The sequence below is a fragment of the Cuculus canorus genome, chromosome 2 (genome assembly GCF_017976375.1).
Source record: "Cuculus canorus isolate bCucCan1 chromosome 2, bCucCan1.pri, whole genome shotgun sequence".
In the NCBI taxonomy this organism is placed as follows: Eukaryota; Metazoa; Chordata; class Aves; order Cuculiformes; family Cuculidae; genus Cuculus; species Cuculus canorus.
The window spans coordinates 130,163,896-130,187,137 of record NC_071402.1 but is presented as its reverse complement, the minus strand read 5'-3'; the positions used below and the strand labels follow the sequence as shown (position 1 = coordinate 130,187,137).

At 37.6% G+C, this 23,242-nt stretch overlaps 1 long non-coding RNA gene across 3 annotated transcripts in view; it reads left to right on the top strand.

Moving 5' to 3' along the window:
- The window catches only part of LOC128851098 (uncharacterized), a 33,344-nt gene extending 10,811 nt beyond the window's left edge, over positions 1-22,533 (top strand). The window contains exons 2-7 of one of the 3 annotated variants that reach the window (XR_008448355.1): positions 5,894-6,165; positions 8,397-8,571; positions 9,583-9,677; positions 15,082-15,145; positions 17,265-17,382; positions 19,897-22,533. This is a non-coding gene — a long non-coding RNA (uncharacterized LOC128851098). The remainder of the gene's footprint in view (positions 1-5,893; positions 6,166-8,396; positions 8,572-9,582; positions 9,678-15,081; positions 15,146-17,264; positions 17,383-19,896) is intronic. The other 2 variants (XR_008448357.1, XR_008448356.1) reach the window with 2 other exon arrangements.
- The last annotated feature ends 709 nt before the right edge of the window (positions 22,534-23,242 follow it).

Genomic DNA, 23,242 nt, shown 5'->3' with positions numbered 1-23,242 from the left:
GTCTGCTAAAGAGCATTGTAAAGGACAGCTCAAAAAAGTCACAATCAATGAAAAACCTGCTATAATTTTGTTGAAAATAATAAAATTGCTTCATATGTGAGGGCAGCTGCTAAAAAGAGGGGGGGAGGGAGAGGACCATGTAATGTAAATGTAAATATAAATTCTAATGTAAATGAGAAACTGCGATTTATAGGACATTGATAAAGAAAGCCAAGGGCCACAAAGAGAAAACAGAGACAAGGACAATAAGAAGACATTTTGAAATTATATTATGATCTAAAAATCCTAACAATTTCCTAACTCCATTATTAAATGGAAATTACTAGAACTTTTTGTAATAACATTTTAAAAAAAAAAGTCATTCTCAAATACTTTTATTCTGCATTTTAGGAAAAAGTCAAATCATGTTTTCATATCAGATGATTACGATGAAACTCTGTTTCAGTAGTAGTGCAGGAGAACGTTAAATAGCAGCTAATAAAACTAGACATTTTTAAAATCAGTAGACCTGAATAATTTGCATGGAGGTATTTTAATACATTTGGCAGAGAACCTGTCTGCATGGTGAGTGACAATTTTTAGTATGTCTTGGAGAACCAGAGACGTTCAAGAGAAATATGCAAGAATTCTTGTCGATACTTAAAAAGAATAAGTATGATGACCCGAATGTCTATAGGCATTTCAGACTCACGTTGATGTCAAGCAAAATAAGGAATGGCTTCTAGGAATATTAGTTCAATTTAATGAAAGCAGTAAGAACAGAAGTTTATGGAAAACTGTCTTGCCAAAGCTAACTAGATATCATTTAATAAGTGTGTATTTTTTTTAGGATAAGGGCAATTTTAGTAGTATTAAACGTGAAGAGGAATATTGCGAAGTCTTTTAGTTGTTAATAATAATATTTTGATGAAGAAAAAATCTATTAAAATCAATATTGCAATTATTAAATAGAGCCAAATCTCAGTATCAAGCATATAGTAAGTGGGGAAAAATAATCAGTGATGTTTGCTTTAACAGTGACCCACAAATGCATGGCCCTGTGATATTTTTTTTTCTATCTGTGACTCTTACCAGTGACAAGAAGACATATTTAGGAAGTTTACATTTTAAATGATTGGAAAATGAGTAAATAAAGTGTGGGCCAAGACACTGTGGGACCCAGATTGCTCAGGAAACTGGCTACAGTTAAAGAACTGTAAATTTTGTCACAGACATACCTAAGACACTGCTCTAATAGCAAAGATTGCAGGTCACTGCTACAAGGTAAGGTCCCTGCCCGCAGAGTGAAATCAGTCTGAAAAAGCCTGTAGAGCAGATAATCAGCTGGGAAGAGCTGTGAGTACAAGAGGGTTGACACAGAGCTGATACAAGCCATGGGCACATCACCAGAGAAATATACAATATGGTAGTGTTACCTCTGTCCTTGGCATAGATGCAACCAGTTCTGAAAATACAGTCTCCACAATTCAAGAGAGGTTGTTGAAAAATTGGAAAAGGCTCAGAGGAAAGCAATAATAATGATGAAAGGATTGGAAAACTTTCCCTGTAATGAAAGGCTCAAGGAACTCCATCCATTTAGGTTATCAGAGAGATGTTTAAAAGGCTACTTGATCACAGCTTATAAATAACCGTGTGAGAAACAGAAATTTGATAACACCAGAGTTTTCACTTTGATACCAAAGGTATAGCAGTATCCAGTGGTTAGAAGATGTAGTTGGAGAAACACACTGGAAGGTTTACATCAAGACGCAGTGCTTTTCTCGTTTAAACCTATGCTATAATTCACGATAAAAAATAAATAAAGACTAATTCAGAAAAACTCTGGTGCCCCTTACATTGGAGGACAGACTGAATCCATGACCATAATAGCCTTTTAGTTTTACAGGCCTCAATCTACAGCTTCAATTGCAGGGTTCTCTGCTCCGTGTTTTCTTACACCATCACTGGGCAGATCCAACTGGTGCAAAGTTAATCCGAACCAGGTGGAGCCTGTGTTTTGCAGCATAAGGGATCTTCCCCCTGAAGCTACATTGGTTAGGATCAGGATTTGATCAGACCGAAGGAATTAATACAGTATGAAGAGTGCATGTCTATCTTATTGATGCCTATCATTTCTAATTACTGCAAAATGTATTGATATTTGATTTAATATAAAACACAGTCTTGAGGGGTGAAATATGGTAGATTTTATGGCAATGTGATTTTAACACTCCCCCCCTCCCCCTCAATCTTATTGGGTCCAGAGAAATAAAAGGAAATAGAAAATTATGCACAAAGACACAGAGTGCTGTTTAAGCGAGGCAGAATACAGGAGAGAGAACTCAGTCATTTCACCGTTTTATTAATGCTCTTGAGAGCAGCATAGGTCCAAAAACTTTCCTTCAAACACAGAAGTTTCTGAATTAACATTGTCATTAGGAGAGAATGCAGGAGGAGGTGGAGCAAAAAAAGAAAAGAGAAAATGCTAACGGAAAAAACACACACAAACAACGTAACATATGTAGGACACTCACCATATGCCAGTCTCACTTTTTTCCTCTCTTTCTAATGTGGTCCAATAATTCCAGTCATCACACTGTCTACATAAGGCATCTGATTTAGGTGCTTTGAAATGCAGTTTCTCCCCCTTGCCTGCAGTCCCCCCGGCACCTCTGTCTCTCTGCCAGCTATGCAGGGCAGTACAAACACCTAGGTTCAGTTCTTAAAACTCTGCCTAACTTAGATATCTGAGTTAGCCTAAAGCTGTTGCATAAATACCACTCTTTCCTATTAAATTTTTTAAAAAGAAATCATTGCTATGGAAAAAATTAGTTGGTTAAATTACAGGGCCGTAAAAGTGCAGGAAAGTTTACAAATTCAAGGCCAGCTCCTTAGCTGGTACAGTTCATATACGGGCATTCAAATAAACAGACCGATTCCCATTTGCCTCGGCAAAAGCATAGTCTTCCAGTTGGTTTTACAAACCAAGTCAGCCACCTGATTCTGCTGGGTAAAGCACATACATTTTCATAAAATACAGAAAAGAACATTTTACAATGTAAGTCCATTAAGGAAAAGCCTCAGAGGGGGGAAAAAAAAAAAACCCAAAAAGAAAAAGTTGTGTAGGAAATGGCAGCTACTGCAGTCTGCAGAAAGCACTTCTCTCACAAAAGCAGAAAAAAAGTGGTGAGAGATCAGAATGAAGCTCGATAACGATTGAAAATAATGTATTTTTCTGAGGAAGTCTCTTACTTCCCTTTCTAAATAGTCATTTTATTCAAAAACTTTCTAAATCCTTTGCTGCCTCATATTAGCTAATAGCTTTACTATATACTTCATTTATATCGCGTGGTATCGCAGCACGCTGAATTAAGCAAAGCATGCAGACCCCAGCTCAGTACAAGGCTAGATGTTTCACAACAGCAGAAAAGCAACTTTGTGTAAATATTGTTGAAAGACAGTGAAGAGAGAAGAGGAAATTCCGCATCTTTAATGCGAGGTCTTCAATGCTAATATATATCAAAATGCTCTGCATACTCCTGGAACCCTTTTGTTAAAATGTCTGTAACTCGAGGGACACATTGTATGAGGCAGTTATGCACCATTTAAATGTGAAAACTGCACACTTTACTTGGAAAAAGATGTGTGATGTGAAGTGTTTTTAAGAATAATTGAATGATTTTGTGATTCATTAAATGCTTTTTCCTCAGCAAGCAAGTAATGGCTTTTCCACTAAGCACCCAAAGGGTGAAAAGTCAAACAGTTAGGAGGAGCAAAGCATCCTTAGGAAGAAGATAATTTACAGTACTTTTTATTTTATTCCTTTTTTTTTTTTTTTTTTTTTGTTCCAAGAGGAACAAAACAAAGAGGGAGAGGGAAAAAAGTGAGTAACTGCATGTAGGAAATTAAAGATTGAATGCTGGGGACAAAAGGGTATGTGACAATTGTCTGTTCTTCGGTTTAAGAGGAAACAGAAAAATTGTGGCACCTAAGGTTTATTGAATATGGCTTCACGTACATATCCCTGCTGAGACCATGGGATCAGTTCATTTATGGGAGAGAAAAAAAAAGAGGTGTTTTCATATACCCAATATATCTTTAAGCCAAAGTGTAAATCTTCAGTTTCTTTCTCTCTCTCTTTTTTTTTTTTTCTCTTAAAAAAAAAAAAATCTAGGGAAACAATACACACCTTGACTCCTGCAAAAAAGATCTCTGGCAAAATCACAAGACGCCTGCTTAAGTAATACCCAAAAGGTAACTCCATGCATTCCACTGGCCAGAAATAATTCACAGCACGATGAATCCACAAGAAAGTCAATAGCGTATTTTAACGCTCTTAGGGGAGCTGTAGCTGTAAGAGCAATGTGAGGCAGTGCCTTAGCATGAGCTATCACTTTATATATGTGCTGTATACATGAGCATGAATTATATTACAACATTTGACACACTATGGCTTTTGATCTGCTGTGACTTATGACCTCTGTCCTATTGTGACCTTTATGGTAAAACCTGTAGAGAATAGTTCAAACAATAGAACATACGTGATAGATGACACTTAGATAGGATAAAAGTGTATAAGGAATATAAACACTCATGCTCAGGGCAATAGCTAGCCAAAACCTGCCAAAGATTTGGAAGATACTTCCCCTGGGATATGATATGAATTTTTGTGCACCTTCCTCTGAGGCATCTGGAGCCAAAGATACTAGCATAAATGGACCACTGGTCTGATTAGGAATGGCAGTTTTAATATTTCTGTGAATATATGCTGTTGTGGAAAAATACGGATTATATGGTTAATAGAAAGTTCTGCATAAGACAGGAAGGAATCTTTGCCCAGTGATAAAGTCCTTGTGAGATTTCAGCTGAAAAGCTAGTTGAACTTTGTGTAGATTCTGTTTCCACCCAAATCAACTGTGATTTCCAGCTGATTTCAATGGGAGTAGAAGGAAAACTGCAAAGAAGCCTCACGTATTTTCTTATGTAGGGGAGAAATCAGAGCCTACAGCAACTACATTTTATTTTTAATAAAGAAAAATTATAATCCCTGTAGATATGGGTCTCATGAGATTTTCCAGACAGCCAAGGGATGGCATTTACTTCCTTCCACAGGAGGGAGAATTTGAAGACAATCTTTACAGCTCATATTTATCAGCCTCTGCTGCTGCTCTATTTTTCAACAGCTCCTATTTGGTTAGCCTGTTCCAGCAGCTTCCAGCTGCAATCTTAAACTCCAAAGACTGGCTTCCTGATCATCAGCTACCTGGCTCCACAGAACAGTCCAGGGACGAGGCATTCAAATGCAGTTAAATTGCTCTCCAAAAGAAAGCTGGAGAGCAAGAAGTAGTGTTGGCATGCTGCAGAAATGCAGGAAGACAAAGAATCAACTGACAGTCTATATAGCATGAGACTGGAGTCTTTGGCTAAAATGTGGAATTATATTGCATCTTGGAAAAAAGTATGGATAAAAAAAGCAGCCATGGAATGAAGGTATTCATATGGCCTTGGCTGGAAAAGTTTTCAGTGTTTTTCAACAGCTGCATACAGGCACATTAGTAAAACTTCCATCATAAATCATATTTTTAATATTATTGTCATAAACTTAAGACCTGAAACTTACTATCTTTTCATAAAACATAGTAATTATAGTTTTTCTGTACCAGGTGTAAATGTCAATTTATTCAATTTATTTAATTACCTGATTTTTAAAAAGGCAAAAAAAGAAACAAAAAAAACAGTTTCTTGGATAGACTTTGAATTTTGCTGAAGCTAGATTTATTTTAGTACAGCCCTCATTTATTAGTTAAAGCAAAACAAGCCACTGAAACTGTAGCCAGGCCTCGTATACCAGGACTTATATTTGTTTGAAAGAAAACTGTTTAAAAATCACGAAAATTTATGTTCTTATGACTAGGTTCTATCACCTCAGTTAGCCCAATTCTCAGTCCTGTGGGAACTCAGCTCTTGCATCACTCCATGGAAAGGACTGAAGCCTGTGAGTTCAACAAGCAAAGTCTGCAGCTGCCACCTGCGTTACTGCTCACTTTACTGGCTGTAGATTGGGAGGTACTTCTGGAGAAGTACAAGGAATTTACACTGAAGAAAAAGCTCTGTGGAAAAGAAAGATAATGTATTAAGCAAGACCTAGAGACTGGCAAACCAGCTTTTCTGGTGGAAAATTTACAGGTGTGCAAGATATTAGTATTATCTTCTTCATACAATGAAATATATGACCTCGAGCTCAAACAAGCCTCACATGATACCTACCATCTACACGTGCCCTCATATAAGGATATTCCTGATGTACTATTCTTGATATGTTGGAGGTATGATGTGAAATGGTGTTTTAAAATGAGACATTGCAAACGACAAGTTGGATGGACTGGCTTTTGCTGTCATCCTCTCATGATAACTGCTCCTCTTTAAGACAACTTCCTCTGTCTTAAAAATAGTGAAAGTAATATTACAGAAGCTACAAAAAGTGAAAATAAAGCTTGCTTGGGAATTATTGCTGTTTTCTTGAAATATTTCTGTTCTCAGAAGTAGAACTCGATATTGTTGTACTGACTGAATAATATGCATACAGCAGCATTAGTGGCGAAAAGGTTCAGCATCCTGAACTGAAATTCACATATGTAACTTAAAAAACTTACAGTTGGAAAAACAAGTACTTTCAAGCCAAAGTTGTCTGACTTATTGCAGATATCTACTTCATATAAGATCGAGCCACTCCCGGGGCTCCACTGACTAAATCTCCCAACGGCTTTAGCTAGCAGAAGAAGAGGCCAGTTAAGAGACCAGTTCTCTCCACCCCTTCCAAGGAGTGCTGCTGTCACCAGAGTCCCCAGAAAAGACAATTGTTCTCCCACTGTTACGCTACTATAAAAGAAATCTATAAATATGTGGATTGTCATTGCATACTATTGATAATCTAGCTAAGGCACTGTACTGTTACCTAAGTAAATAAAAAAAACCCACAGGGGTTGTAAAATAATAGGCTGTCAGCAGTACACACCAATCTATTTAGCATGAATTGAGACAGAGATGCATTACAAAAAGAAAGCTGACACCAGTGGAGTTTCTATTCCCCCTATGACATTGAGCACGAACCTTGCCTCCAGACCCTTTTTCTTCACACTTCTCTGACATTGTTCCTTTCCCTGTGTTCCTTTTGTCTCTCCACTTGTCAAACTGTTCCTCAGACACCTGGGCTCTTTTCATAGATTTCCTAACCAGTGCTTTGGAACTATGCATTTTTGATCTCACAGGTGTACGAACTCAGACATCATATTTAGTATAAAGAAAAAAAATGTCAAAACTCAGTACATATACAGAATAGAATCAAATGTTATGATCTGTTTTGTTGAAAAGTAGTTACAGTATGCAAATAAATATTTTTTTCAAGACAAACCAGAAAAGAAACCCTGAAAACTGCAATTTATTCTAGTCAAATCAAAATATATTTCTTTTGTTCTCTCTTGCCCAATGTGATGCAATATATGTAGTATTCCATTACTGCAAAACAATTTGCTTTCATGGATACATAAAAATAATTTGAAGAAATAAGGGGTATGCTTCACAAAACTGAAGGAAGACCCACACTTTAGCTTTTACACCGCATCAGAGCTGCCATTCACACCAGAGGAGAAGTGTGTTCAACTCTTTTTTTTTATCACGCGAACAGGACTTAAGCCTGTATTAGCTCTGTTCAATGCCTCCTCTTAAAAACGCCCTTGTACTGACAGACAAGAAGGAAATCAATGTGGAAATAAGAGTAGTGTAGGTCAGTAGGAAGTGTAGGTCAGTAAACTGATTCTGTAGCAAATTAGTAAAAGCAGTAAAATTTGTGGATAAATAAACTGAAATTACATTAGGGAATTATTTAAAAAGATAAGGAAAAAATATAATGCTTTCTTGGTTTTTTTTACAAGCTCTTTCACTAAAACCTCTTTATAAAAAACTAAACCTTGTGAAAAGAGAGGTCTTCATATCATAATTGGCCAAAGACAGAATTAAATGGTTAATTTTCAAATTAGAAGGAGGTCCCAGAAAAAAAGGAGCAGGATGATAGACATCAATGGAATAGTGAGCATTGTGGAAAAGGGTAAATAAGCAATGACCTTTTCTCCTCCAGTTTAGTAACTAGTGGGAATCAAAAGTTGTAGGTACCAGGTCCAAAATGATCAGAAGGGTAATTCATGTGAATGGAACAACAGTAGTTGTGGATTCTGTAAGCTCACCAAAGTCACCGGTTAAAATCATGGCAATAGCCAGTGACTATTAAACATGAGACAACACTTTGGATGAAAAAGTTTGTGGAGAAGGAGTAGTTTGTGGAATATCAAATATATGCTTGATTGTTTGTTTTTTTTCCTTCATTTCTCCTTTAACAACTCTAAATTACTGTCCATTTTCAGCAGTGTGTTATTGACCTGGAGACTCTCGGATAGGATGCATTTCTGTCAAGACAGTGTCTACATCAGTAGCTTTCCTATTCTGCTCTTTGACACCGCTGCATTCCATACAGAATGTGCGGGGAATTTAAGAGAAGATGTAACGCCAAGGTTAAAAAGAAGAGAAAAAGAAGTTAAGGTGGGTTTTATTTTTCCTCTTACTTGTACAATATGATGAATGGAAGGTTTCTGACCGATTTGACTACGTATGTCCAAGGTGTCCATAACAGCACATGCTATCTGCAGTCAATTGTTGTCTTTGTCATAGACACAGACAGACCAGGGCTAAAATGTTTGGATCTGGAGTAATTAACTCAGGCATATGGCAGCTGAACACTGATGTATGGTCTTTTCAAATCCAGAAGCAGCGTTAACTCATTTCCATAATGCTGCATCCCCAGGGCTACTCAGATGTCTCAGGGCCATATTCCTGTTATGGAGGGTACTGATAAACTATAACAAAGTATTGTATATGCACTGAGCCTAGTGCACACTGAATATAGCTGAAACTGAAGGGGAGATAACACTGAAGGCCTCAAAAAGCTCACTTTCCCGATACCCTGACCCTACACAGCAAATAATACCCCAGGGCTGGTGCTGCACCCCAGCATAATGATCCCCAGCGTGGTGCAGCACACTGGAAAACACTGTCTCTGTGGAAGGCACCTCACTCACAGGTTTTATTACCATGGCTCGAAGCTGGTCAGGCTGGGCTTGGGCTGTATTCACAGTGATCTACTCAATCTTGGCCATAACATGATTCCAATATGTAGGTTTGTGAATAATTTTGAATAGTCCAGCCCTTTTAATCCCAGATTATAGGAAGTTGTTGATTTCGACTTTTCATTTTTCCTAGTCTTATTTATCTTTGCTAATAATCCAAAAGCACTTCAAAAGTAATTTTATATGTAGAAGAGAGAGACAAACTCCTTTTCATATGAGTATTTATAAGAGCAGTTGAGCCGAGGTTTTATTTTTTTAAATTTCTAGAAAAGCAATTCTGTTTGGTCAGTATAGCTGATTGTACACTCATATAGGGGCAAAGAGTAGAGTGCCACAAACACCACATTTTATGCTATGTAAATGTTCACAAAATGGAGGAAGTGGAAGTGATGAATTAAGTGAGAAGCTTTTGTTATGATTCTTTTAGGTTTTAAGGGTAAAAAAATTGAGAATGGATCTCCTTGGAGAGGAAAGAGAGAGAATGGTACATCTAAAGGGCACAATCTATCACCCTAAACATTGGTAAGTGACATTTCCTTAGGCAGCTGAAGGCAAAATATGTCTGGTTTTTGCAACTCGTGCTGGTAAAAGAAAGAAGGATTCTTATGCCCCCCTTTTCAAAAAGGATATCCACAATTCAGCAAGCACAATTTGGTGCACAAGGTACTGGCAGAGTTGTGTTTAGCGTACTTGGCTACATAGCATTTTCCTTTGTGGATATTTTGGGAGGAAAGGAATTTTTTTGTTTTCATGTGTGGTTTTTATGGTTTTTATTTAAGTTGCCTGTGATGTGTTAGAAAGCATCATGTGCATAGAGGAACTGCAGCCCTTCCTGCAAATTCAACAAAATGGTATTTGTTGAAAGCAACCTCTGAATGATTTACCTTTTTCGCAAAGAGAGGTGAAGAGTAGGAGAGGGGAGGGAAAACAACAGATTTTTTAAATTATATTAACACTCAACTACCTGCAAAAGCATTTGTAGGGAGTTATCCAAATCTCTTGTGGGCATTTCAGCATAAGTCCGATACAGAAATACACCAGAAAGGAATGAGTAGTTGATTGGGCTACAGGCCAGTCTCAGCTATGACTGTATGGTATCATAAAACACCTTGGCCCCTTCCACAAGAAGAAATAATCAAGTCTCCATGATACTGTATTCCTGAGGAATGTGGTTTTTCCAGATAATTTTAATTTTCTGAGTCACTGTTAATTTTCTTCAGGCCTATGTACAGTTCACATTCCTGTTACAAAGGGCTACACCTTAAGAAAGTACTGAGATGGTCAGAAAGCAAGAGGAAAAGAATGCTAAAAGCAATTACTTCCTCCAAAAGACAGCCTCAGTCACTTTGATATTTAAAAATATGACAGGTTAGATCCAACCAGGAGGCTCAGGGAACCAACCAACGCTCTCACCTTGGTTTCCTGCCCAGCGTGGAGCCAGGAGATCCCTAGACAAGCCCCACCAGCAGCTTGTACCACTGCTCCACTCTGTCCTCTTTAAGACTCTGTCCAACCGGGAATGAATGTAGCGTCTTGTTACTAAAGTTATTGCTTTAAGGCTCACCACCATAGACAAGTCAGTAAAAATCCCTGCCTATGAGTTATTCTAACCACATTAATTTGTCAGGAAAAAAGATCTATATCTTGCTATATAAAGTTGTTCCAGCAATTATTTTAATTAAGTGATTAAGAATGGGCACAGTATTATCTTCAGCGTATTATTAGAATGCACGGTAGTAGTCCGATGCTTACAAAGATTTACATTTGTTTTGGAAAAATATTCATGAATTGGGAATTAAAATCTCAACCAAACGTGCCTTAAAACAGTGGGCCAAATAAAGCAAAGTTGTTCAACAAGGGACTTCTGTGTTAGAGACCTTGAAAATAATGACTTAACAGTATGTGAACTTGTTGAAAAGAATCTCATCAGAGGTCTGTCCAGCTATGACATGTTATGGATTTACTTTGGACTGAGCCAGTGGGCTGAGGTATGCCATTGAGATGAAGGAATACACTTGAAAGATATATATGCCTAAGTAGGAACGTTCATTCATTAACTCTCTGCTTCATTCACTAAGCTGCACACAAACTGCTGCACAAATGAATGATTCAATACAGATGCCTTTAATACACCACATAGCAGTAAGTAAAGAGCAAGGTACTTGCCATTATGCCTCTCCTGGTGAGACGAGGAAACAATTCCTTCATGGCTGCGCTTGAAGGTAGAGATCAAGAAAAGGAAGAATACAGGCTACATTGTGCAGTGTTCTTTAACCAAAAGTGATCTACATATGAATATGCTCACAATCCTTCTTCACATCTTGAATATTAATTTATTTGGAGGGTGGAAAGGATAGGAGAGATGAGTTCTTTTGAGGTCTAGGCTGAGCAAGGCTGTCCAGAACAGCAGCTCCAGGGGCCACTGAAATAATATACAAGCTTTCACAGTGAAAAGTATGCTGAAGTGGGTCATACAGTTTATTTCCAGATGTTCCCACCCTCAGAGTATTTTCTAATACATGGATGAAATCCTTAAAAGACTTTCTGTAGCAGGACAAGTCTGTTCATAAATGTGCAAAACCTGTGCAGAATAACTTATTTGGATGTAAAAACAGAAACAGCAAACAGTCAAACAAAACCACATAGTTCCTGTATTTAGATCTGAAAGGATTACATTTTCACTGGTAATAAAATAGTGTATCAAAGGTCACAGAGAGCCTTTTTTTCCCCTGAAAAGTTTCAAGCCCAAGAAATATTCCAAATAGAGGAGAAAGTTTAACAGACACCAAACATTGGCAGAAGTAGTGTGAGAGGAAGCAGAGTAAAGACCCAGTGATGTAAATGATAAAAGCTCTCAGGTACAGAACTGTGAAGTCATTGCCTATTTGAAGAAATTTTCAATTTTAATGCTATCTTTTTGTTGCAAAGTGTCTGTAACTAAGACTGTTAAGAAGCCGTTTTGGTAACCAGCCCAAGAAAGACATACGTGTTTTTATAAGAGGGCTTGGAATATAAACAGGGGCATATTCTTAAAATGAAGCAGAGCATCAAAGCATATATGATTCTGGTCATTAAAGAGAAGCCTGCCTGTTACAGTAGAAATGAAAGAACAGTGCATTAGATAACGTTCTATGGACTTGAGCCAACAGAGTTGCATTTTGGCCCATATGCATATAACTCAAACTACAATGCATATTTGAATCTATGGGCCTTCCCAAAGATTACTAGATGACACTGGAGGACTTACATTTCTTAAATGAATGCATGTGTCATTGCAGCTATATAGCATTTTCTTATCACGGACATTAATGCTTTATCTTAGGGGGAAAAAAACCCAAACAAAAGAACCCCAAAGTCTTAATGCCTTTACCCCTTCCTTGCAAAACATTGTAGCCATTAGTACACCCATTTAACAGTGGAGTAGAATGAAGTGCCAGTAGAGACCTGATTTAAGAAGGACAGAAGACCATAAACACACATGTGATGTATTTGTATACTTTTTTCAGTCAGACCCATCTGCGCTCCAGCTCTTTTTAGAATATCTGAAGAAAAACTCTCTGTGCCTCTTTGGCGCATACAACAACTGTGAGCAAAATCCAGTATTTCTTGCAGTGGTCACTGTGTTTGATTCGCAGGCTCCAAACTTAATTGAGATTCATCAGTAGACATTACAAAGCAAATTAGACAAAACTGAAACTAGCAAAAATTGCTTGAAAATTGCAAAGTGAGAAAGTTAGAGGCAGGCTTAGTATCAGAAACATGGCCTTTCAATTTTCAGTTATGCATTAGGAAGAATCATCTTTTCTTCTGTCATTTAGTATCATTTCACCTTTCCACTGTATTTTTAATTATGATTGTGGTATTTGGAGTGTTATGTGCTGTCTTTTTACCACAGTATACCTTAGTTACTTTTTCCTGACTGTTTTTGTAGCCAGGAGATACCTTTTGGTCTTCTAACTTTACCTGCTTTATGAATTAGAGAAGAGGACCCAGCAATTTCTGCATCAGCCATAATACGTGTTCTAGACTTGATGGCTTTCTGAGATGCGTTATAGCTCGATTTAAGAACTGTAACAGATGGAAAATCCAGCACATTGCTATGGCAGAATTTGTTCCAAACATTAATTACTGACACTTGATATTTTTACTGTTTCCAGCTCAGAATTGTCAAAATTAAATTTCCAGTAATTCCGTTTTTATGATTAATTGGATAATGATCAAGTAACAACAGTAATTAAAAATTTACAATTAATTTGAAAGACTTTATTAATTAACTAAACAGAACTGGTCAGAACTGGTCAAGAACATTTTTTTATACGAGAGGTCTTACAGATTTTGGTCACGTCTCCTTCTAACCTTGAGTAAATCGAGCTCCTTCAGCATCTCAGTATAAGGCACATTTCCAAGACCTTATATATTTCTTGCAGTTGTTTTCTGAGCCTATTCTAGTTCATCAATTTCCTTCCTAAAGCGTAAATCTAGAATTAGTCAGAGTGTTCTTGGAATGCTCTCACTGATGACAATGGAGAGGGAGTATCTTCCTCTTCACCTGTATTCCTTTGCTTAGACATAAAAAGGATTGCACCTGATGTTCTAATCATAGCATCATTCTGGGAGATTACTTTCAAATTGTTATTTAAGTCTTTTCTTCAATACCTGATGTGGAGGATTCGGAGGACCAAAAATAAGTGTAATGTAAATTTGCCCTTTGACCTCAGGTTTGGCTATGCAAAAATACCTTGTGTTGAAGAATCCGTTGTATGAGCTCTCCAGGTTAGCTCATTCCCCTTTCATTGTCATTAATTGTACGTCAAATGATTTTGTCACCTGTAAGTTTTGCTACTGATAATTTTGCATTTTCCAGACCACTAAAAATACTGAATAGCATTGGAACAAGAACAGATCTTCACAAGACCACACTAAAAATATTTTTTCCCTGCACTTCTATTCTACATGTCTACTTATTTCTTTACTACCTCCATTTCAGTCAGTGTTTTGTATGATTTTTAACAGATTTTAAATTTAAAATTGTAGCATTAATTAAGTTTCGTGCAATTTCCCCAGCATTCTGTAATGAAAAAACAATTATTACAAAACAAAAACAAACACCTTATCTTGCATCAAGGCTATTATCTGATCTTGCCAATTTGGAAAAGAAAAAGTAATAATATTTGTTCAGCATTGTTTCTAGCTACTGATGGCACAGAAAATACTATTCACTAGCTTCAAGGTAGAAATAGATCTTCCTGTCTTTTTCTAGAAAAACAGATGTGTGTGAGCATATCTGCCATCATGATCCATGTTTTTGCTATCATTGCTGAGTACTCGATTTAAACCATTACTAAGATCTCACATTTTTTTTTTAGATACTTAAAGTATTGTTTCTTATTTTCCTCTATCCTTTACAGAGGTTTTCAAAGATACTTTCTGCGTTCTGTATCCATTGTCTGTATTTCCCTAGAATCACTTCTAAACTCACTGCTATTACTTGTTTTCAATTTTGTGAATTTTTATTGCTGCCTTCATTTTCTTCTTAATCAATAGTATATTTTTAGGCTGAAGATGTCTTTTTAAGTATTATGAAGTAATGTGTCTCTTGACCTTGAATTTATCAAAACTGACCTGTGTTTCATATCGTCATTTTTAGATGTTTCCTGTCTCATAATTTTGCTTATAGTTTTTTCTCAGCCTTGAGAAACCAGTTTTCTAAAAGGTTAAGTATTATCACTAGTGAGTATCCCAGTAAAGTATTGTCAAGGCAAATATCAACAAACCACATAGATGTGGGAAAAAACAATAACCATGCTTTTCCCTTTTGCAAAATACATATTAAAATAAAGCTAACCATAGAAATGTCTCAAGTTAATGTTTTTTTTCTTACTCACCAAAACAAATTAATAATGTCTTGTTTGCTTTTCTAATATAGATAGAAATTATCTACATATGCATAAAAATATGCAATGACCAGGAAAGTATGCTGAGAAAAGTATGTAAGTATTTCTGATTAATAAACAGTGCCATTAAATGAATCTGTATCCATCATATGACTAGGTGCAGAAACATCGTAAAACTGGCTCTAGTATTCTTTGTTATTTGCATTTTGGGAAGTACAATTTGGAAAGGGCAGTCTTGTCTCTATTCCACTTGAAAAGTTCCAAACTTCATAATTTCAAAATTAGATATTGCATAGCAAAGATTTTTTAAATATCCTTTCCTTATGTATGAAGATCTTAAAACAGTATGAAAACCTGGATTAATGTATTCTACAGAATGTCTTCTATAGAATTTATTTTAAGTTTATATTTGTAGTTCTGTAATTCATTTCGACATCTGTGGATTCTTTGACATTTCAGTGAGTGTCGCAAAAGTAAGATCAGAGTTTATTGTCTGGATCTTTAATTTAACTGAAGCATGTGTTACAGAGTCGATATAGATAGACACGTGTCAGCCTTGCTAAATAAGCTAAAAAGTGTAACTTGTTCCTTCCACAGTCAGCACTGAATGGAATTAGATTATCCCAGAATTAATGAGACAGAAATAATATATGTCCTTTGAAAAGAAAGACCTAATCACATGGGACCAACCCGTACTGTCTCTTGGGAATTCATCCGTGGAACTGGAGAGAAAACAGAGATATAATCTTTACAGAACCACAGAAAAATAGTGAATGTGAAAACTTGATTGTCACGTGCCTTCAAATTCTCAGTTTTGAGTAGCAGATCTGTCAGGCAAATTTATCTTTATACATTTAAACTGTATATAGGACAAACATTAGCTGTTTAACCCAGGCCACCAACTATGCTTCCTCTACTGCAGCTTCAGAACAGACTTGCAAAGAACATTTATGTAGACATCAGATATATAAGCATTTCAGTTTTGAAAGCTAATATCATGTCTTATTTCACATCAGAAACGGTGTGACCAGCAGGTCCAGGGAGGTTATTCTCCCTCTGTACTTGGCACTGGTGAGACCGCACCTTGAGTACTGTGTTCAGTTCTGGGCCCCTCACCACAAGAAGGATGTTGAGGCTCTGGAGCGTGTCCAGAGAAGAGCAATGAAGCTGGTGAAGGGGCTGGAGAACAAGTCTTATGAGGAGCGGCTGAGAGAGCTGGGGTTGTTTAGCCTGGAGAAGAGGAGGCTGAGGGAAGACCTTATTACTCTCTACAACTACCTGAAAGGAGGTTGTAGAGAGGAGGGAGATGGCCTCTTCTCCCAAGTGACTGAGGACAGGACAAGGGGGAATGGCCTGAAGCTCCACCAGGGGAGGTGCAGGCTGGATATCAGAAAAAAATTCTTCACAGAAAGAGTCATCGGGCACTGGCAGAGGCTGCCCAGGGAGGTGGTTGAGTCACCTTCCCTGGCAGTGTTTAAGGAACAGGTGGATGAAGTGCTTAGGGACATGGTTTAAGGGAGTGTTAGGAATGGTTGGACTCAATGATCCAGTGGGTCCTTTCCAACCTGGTGATTCTATGATTCTATGATCAATTACCACATATTTTAACTCAGGTCAGTGTATGTAACATCTACTTCTAAAATATGCGAAGTTCGAACTCCGAACCCAAACATCCTAAACCTTAGCATCTGATCCAGACTTTGAATGCTGAGGTGCTGGCATTTCCATTCCATCTTGAGGTTCTGTGCAGTAAAGATTTGAAAACCTCAATGTCTATAGGTGAGTTTGCATGGGTTTGCCGGTGTGTGTACACCCAAGCAAATTTCACAGGTTTAAATAAAAATGAGCTCATATAATCATGAACTTGGTTACAAATATCTACATTTATGAATTTGCCTGTTTGGTTGAACACATCTTATTAATTTTAGTTCACCAAAACATAACCCAGCTGTAACTTTACCCATTTTGAGTAGCTATACTTAAACTGGTGTTATGTTTTCAGTACTAAAGACTGATAACTTGATAGCTCCCCAGGGCTTGTTGGTTACAGTTTAAGTACAGACTTGACATTACATGCTATTTTTCTGAAAATCCCAGCAGTACTATTACAGATGAGATACTGGTATTCAGAGATCTACTCAATGATTAAGCTAGAGCACAGATTCCTTCAAACCTACAGCATCATTCGCTAACACGTAATTTTCTTCATTTTCAGTTCCTTTTAATCTTATGAAAATGGAAGTATAAAACCTAACAAAAACAGCAGTTCAGAAGCATTCTTTGGACCAAGACAAAACCAGCCTGGATTCTGTTATCCTTACTCACCATGAATGGTAGGTTACTCTGTAAATAGCATTCATTATTTCAATGTGAATAAAGGTCACCCCATTTGGTGCTTAAGGATTACATAATCATTTTTCATCTACATTTCTCAACATTTTTAGAAAGCACACATAACTCATTCATTCTTGTTGCACAGTTGGGAAGCTGGTGTAAAGTTAGATAAAATGAGTTATCATGTATTGTTCAACAGGACAAAGAGAGCCAAGAACAGAACCTCATTTATTTTTCTGAACAGATTTCGATAGAATAGGGTAGCATTTTGTTAGCATTTCTTTCAGCTTCTCTGCCATTTCCCAAAAGCTTTATTTTGATGAAAACAGAGGCCTGCTATATCTGGTTTTGTTACTGTCATTTCTTAACCCAACAATGTATGCAAGCACTGATGCTGTCTGATCAAGACCAAGCCTTATTCTAAACACAGAAGAAAAAAATTACCACAGGTAGCAAATCTATTAATCTGAATGATTTAAGGCTTTCACACAGATTAATGGAGAGTTTTATTCTATTTCCCAGAATTTATGTGTTTGTTTTCTCATAATAAAGGAAGTTTCTAACTTCTGGTTGTGAAGATAGCCTTGACAATGTAAACCAACATACTTTCATCTTGTTGAGTCCTCATCCTTACCAACTAAAACAATAGCATCAAGCGAAGTTAACTTCCCCCATTCATCTTACTGGAGTGTCAGCCTTGAAGCATAAACATGCACACTTAAGTACTAACATTGTTAACCAATTCACTGCTTATTATCACATTAGAAATAACTAGTCAGCACAATTAGTCAGTGGCCAAATATATGTGATGGTTATGATATGCTGTCACTTGAAAATGTTGAATACATTATCTATATGAAAATAGAGGACAATCTACTAAGATCCATTTTTCTAAATTAAGTAGCTATGTAGTGTTGCACACTTAAGTTTTTGAGTACTTTTAAAATACCTGCTCCTTCTGCATATCTAAAAATCTCCCTAACAGTGACTTTTAAGATTTTTCACCTATTCCCTACTTCTAATTTTGTGCTCTGTGATAATTTGCTGTCTGACTGCAAACTTCCTCTGCCCTGATAGGGACTTCAGTCCACTTCATATAAAAGTTCAATTTCTTTGAGAAGATATTAGGAAAGAAGCATTTAAAATTGGCCCAAATTCACATGGATACTCATTTATTCTGAACTGACTGAAACAGCCAAGCAGGAATCATAAAAAACACAGTAACTCTATCTTTCCAGTATTGCAAGAATGACAAAGGAGACAACGGGACCACATGAATCGTGCCCTCTCTTGTAAAACATCTCAGATAAAAATAAATAATGCCTAGTTTTTATACATCACTTTTCTCTCTAGAAAGAGAAACACTTGACTGATGGCTTCTGCAATGCTTACTGCATCCATTTCACAGCTAAAGAAACCAAGGCATTAGGCTGAAAAGGTCATTCATCAGGAGAGCAACGGCAGAGACAGGAAAGGATGCAAAGTTCCAAGACAGCTCCCACTTTATTAAATCACTCTGTCTCTGGTCAGGTGGCATCTTAAGCACGCATTGCAAATTCTGTTAACAGCTGCTGGGAAAAAAAAAATTATCTGCCCTCTGCCCCCCTTACTGTGAACCCAAAGCCACAGCATCAAAGACAGTCCAAATCCCACCTTTGCTGAAGGAAATGAGCAATGCTGCTATCTGTGCTTCTCCATACTGCCAGCTTACCAAAGGACAAGATTGGTGGAGGAAACCAGCCTCTCTGACAAAAACACTTAATAAAATCCACAAATAATGCAAATTATCTTTAACAGGAACTAAAAACTTTATCACTGATTTCTCTTTCTGTATTATTCAGTGTACTTTGGTTTGGACCAGGAGCGAAATGACCTAATTTATACACACAGCAAGTACCTGATTCCTGGAAGGCTATCTATCTTTCCCAATAGGGATTTCCTTTTCTTCTTACCTGCATTCATTTGCTGGACATAAGTTTATCGGTAGCTCTTCTCAAACCTTTATTCTGCCTACATGTTCCTGCCTCTGTCTCTTTCTTGAAGTTTTTTTTAGATATTTTTTTTTTACATTGGAAATGCAGTAAAACACCTAATAACTTTAAAAAATGCTATACAATGGGGAAGTGCCATGTATTCTTTACATAATGACAGTGAAAACACTTGTAGTGGATTTTTTTTCAGAGTAAAAATGTATTTGGTTTTCTGACTCAGTGCAGAAAGAACACCTATGCTGTTGTGTTTATTGAGCAATACTTCACATATATTCGTTGAATAGCCATCATGGCAGCATTTAATTAAAGTCCATGTGGCTTTAAATGATGGGAAGCCTTAAAAAAACCCACAAAATTCAAAAATTGTGTTTACTTTCCTTGGCAAGTGTTTAGCTACTGCACAAGGATTCTTTCTAATTATTTTTATTTAGAAATCACTTTTCACTTTCAAAGCTGTTAACAAAGATTTCACCAAGTATTGCATGAGTTGAATGATTATGTTGTTCTTGCATTTGTATTTAGGAACCTAGAAGAGAGTGGAGTAGCTAGACTTAGAATGAAGAGCATGAATGAAAGCAGGAGAGGAAGATACCAGACTGGCAGTGATCCCAAGCTGTTCACACACTGAAGTTCAGGACAGCACATGTGGGTACCACATGAATAGGTGAAACTGTGATTTTACATGTGTGGAAAGGAAGATAACAATTAAACAATCAGATGTGCTAAGTGTATCATGCTGGGACATCACTACATTTCAGATGGATTGTGAGGTTTGAAACTGAAGGCGGTAACTTGGAAAGTGGCTAAGTTACAGCTGTTTTAAGGTTTTCTGTGTGGTCCCTGGAATGCCACGGTGCCAGTCTTGTTCTGACTCCTCCTCTGTTAGCGTGCCAGGCACTTCACAGCCTAAGAAGAGCATGCCACATCTTTCAGCTGCTAAGACTCTAAAGTTTTTCACTCTGGATATATTCTAAGTCTCCTCTCCTGCATGCCTGCACTGCCCTCCATAACCACTGTCTGCAAGATTCCCTGCTGCAGCTTTCTCCTAAGGATGATGACTTGCCCCTTGCACTGGGGTGAGTGAGCCTGCCGGGTTGGGACCAGGACCAGGACTGGGACCAGGGCGAGGGTGAAGCTCTGACCTCTGCCACCTGCGTTCTGGACCACAGCAGTGGCGCTGACACAGCCCACGGCAGCGGTGGTGGAGGGGTCCAGAGAGACTGAACGAGGCATCATTTGGTTCTCATTTTAATTGTAGCTACAGCAAATGGTGATGCAAAGGGTCATAATAAAGCTCAAGGAATTAAAAATGAGCAGTCAAAAGCTTTTCTTGCCCTTCAGTATGACCTGCATCCTGATTTGTCGTTTCCTCTCCATTTTGGGTGACAATCTTTGCCTGGATGTTTTTTTTTAACTATGACAGTAGTTGTTGTTATTGCTGTTAAAATTATTATTATTGTCATTGATGTGATTGTTGTTATTATTACTATCATCATTATCATTATTATTATTATCATCATCATCATCATCATCATCATTATCATTATCACCATCATTAGTTCTTTTGAGATAGAGGCTGTAGCGTCTGCAGAACACGGATTTAGTCTTTACACCATAACTGAACTATTAACCTGAACTGCATGGAAACACTGCACCAAATAGCCGTACATTTGTTCAGCTGGTTCTGGCCCTTTTTAAAGCAAAACGTGGGAAGTTTCTCAAGAAGAGATACAGCAGGGGGTCACAGAGGGCAGCCGCCCCTCCACTCCCAGGTCCTGACCTGAGGAACACCGTGGGGCCCTCTTGTTTCTCCTGACCAACACACACACAAAACTGCTGGAGGGACCTGTACGGCTGCACAGTTGTGTCGATGTGCAACTGTGTGTTTTCATACAGTCTTTCCTTGCACAAAAATCGGAATGGAAAACAGACAAAGCCACCCTCCTGTGGACTGAAACTGACAATTCACACCATGGGGCTCAGCCTCTGGAACTGCTTCTCCTTCCACTGGCAGTTTTGTGGCTTCCATAGGTCACTCCTCTGAAACGTCTGCTTACCTTTCCATCCAGTCTGAGATATCTGTATTTTCAATTATAAGCTCCTCTGAGTGAGAATGATGTCTATTTACGCACTTGCAGAGTGTTTAGCACAGCAGCCCTGATCTCTTGCAATGCCTCTAAGACCTGCAGTCATACACCACTGGGGATAAACACATCAGTGAATATTTTACTCCACTGCCTCCAGCTGAATACAAGGCAACTCAGAGCTTGGTGTCTCGTGATAGAAATCTTACATAGCATGAGCCCAAGCTATTCCACAGACCACCTGCCTTTTCTTAACCATGTGTAGAATTGACTACTAGGAATCCTGATGTGTTTTATATGTTATTAATAAAGTTAACATTTCTATTAAATTCTACTCCCTTCTGGGATTCTCACCCAACCTTGAGCATAATAATCAAGAAAAAAAACCTTTCTGCCACATTATTAAATTGCAGTGGTATAGAAGACTCTGGTAGCATAATGCCATGTTGGCATCTTTCCAGTACGGGAAATTTTTTCCATAGATTTTTTTTTTTCAAGTCAATTTATTGCAAAACAGTTGCTTTTTGTAATATCACAGATTTATCCACAGTTTACAATGCAATCATTGCTCCTTGCTATTGGAAAAGATTTATTTAGCCAGTTTTGGCCTTCATTCCAAAAGGCTGAATGCCAAATCATTACAGTGTATCTGGTGTTCTGTTGTCAGAAAATATGATCTAGCACTAAGATACTATTCAGAGACTCTAAAATCCAGAGAAAATAATTGTGGTAAATCAAAACCTCATAAATACTTTATAAAGTTGTTTTTAATGTCTGTCCTCATGTGTGACAAAAAAGTACCAGTTTACATGCAACAAGAATACATGAGTTTTGAGGTTTCATTTCCTACATCGTCTAAGTTTTAAAACAATATTAAAGTCTATCCTATATAGACACAAAAGTCAGGCAGTTGTTGTCACATTATATTTTCTGGTACTACTGCATTTTAATGAGCCAAAAGACAGCAAACTGCTTTTCTAGACTTAACTACAAATGACTATTTTTTTATTTTAGAAAAAAAAAGACACTAAGAGACTAAAAGTATATATATATGGCTCAGAAGCTGAGGCCACAACCGTGCAAGCACATGCACACAGGCAATGCTCAATATGGTTAAAGAAAAGCATATGCCAAAGACGTAGGAGCAGCTGGCCCCAAATTTTGGCCTCAACACACCATATGAAAGAGAACATATGTGTGGACTAAGTCTGACTCTCTTCAGATGCTTCTGGAACACAATAATATCTCACTGGGTAAGAAAGCTGTTCTGTCTTCCAAACTACCTATGCCAATAAATTTTTATATCTTCACCAAAAAATGCAAAACAATTTTCCTGTGTAGCCCATCAGCGTGACAGATAACAGTTATTGCCAGAAGCCTGGACATGGCAGTATATCTGGGATGGATATTAAACTGAGTGTCTCTAGAGCCATGGGAAGCATGAGGGAGCAACAGTCAGAATAATAAACTCAAGCGAAGATCATGTCCAGATCTTACCCTGTAAATATTCCACTTATTTTTGGAGCACCAGAAATCTATCAGTAATTTACCTTTTAAGGTTGTAAAATTACATAATGTGGGCTAGGGAACCTGCTACCTCACATCATTTGCACACAAATTCAGAAGCAGCTAACTGATGCAATATGGAGAGGTGCTTTTTGCAAAGAGGAAACCACAGACGCCAAGGGGGGAACAGTGGGTTGAGAAAAAGGGCTGAACTCGGAGGTAGCACTCAGCTTGATCTGACTCAGTTGCTTCTGAGCAGTTTAAGCCATGGCCATAGT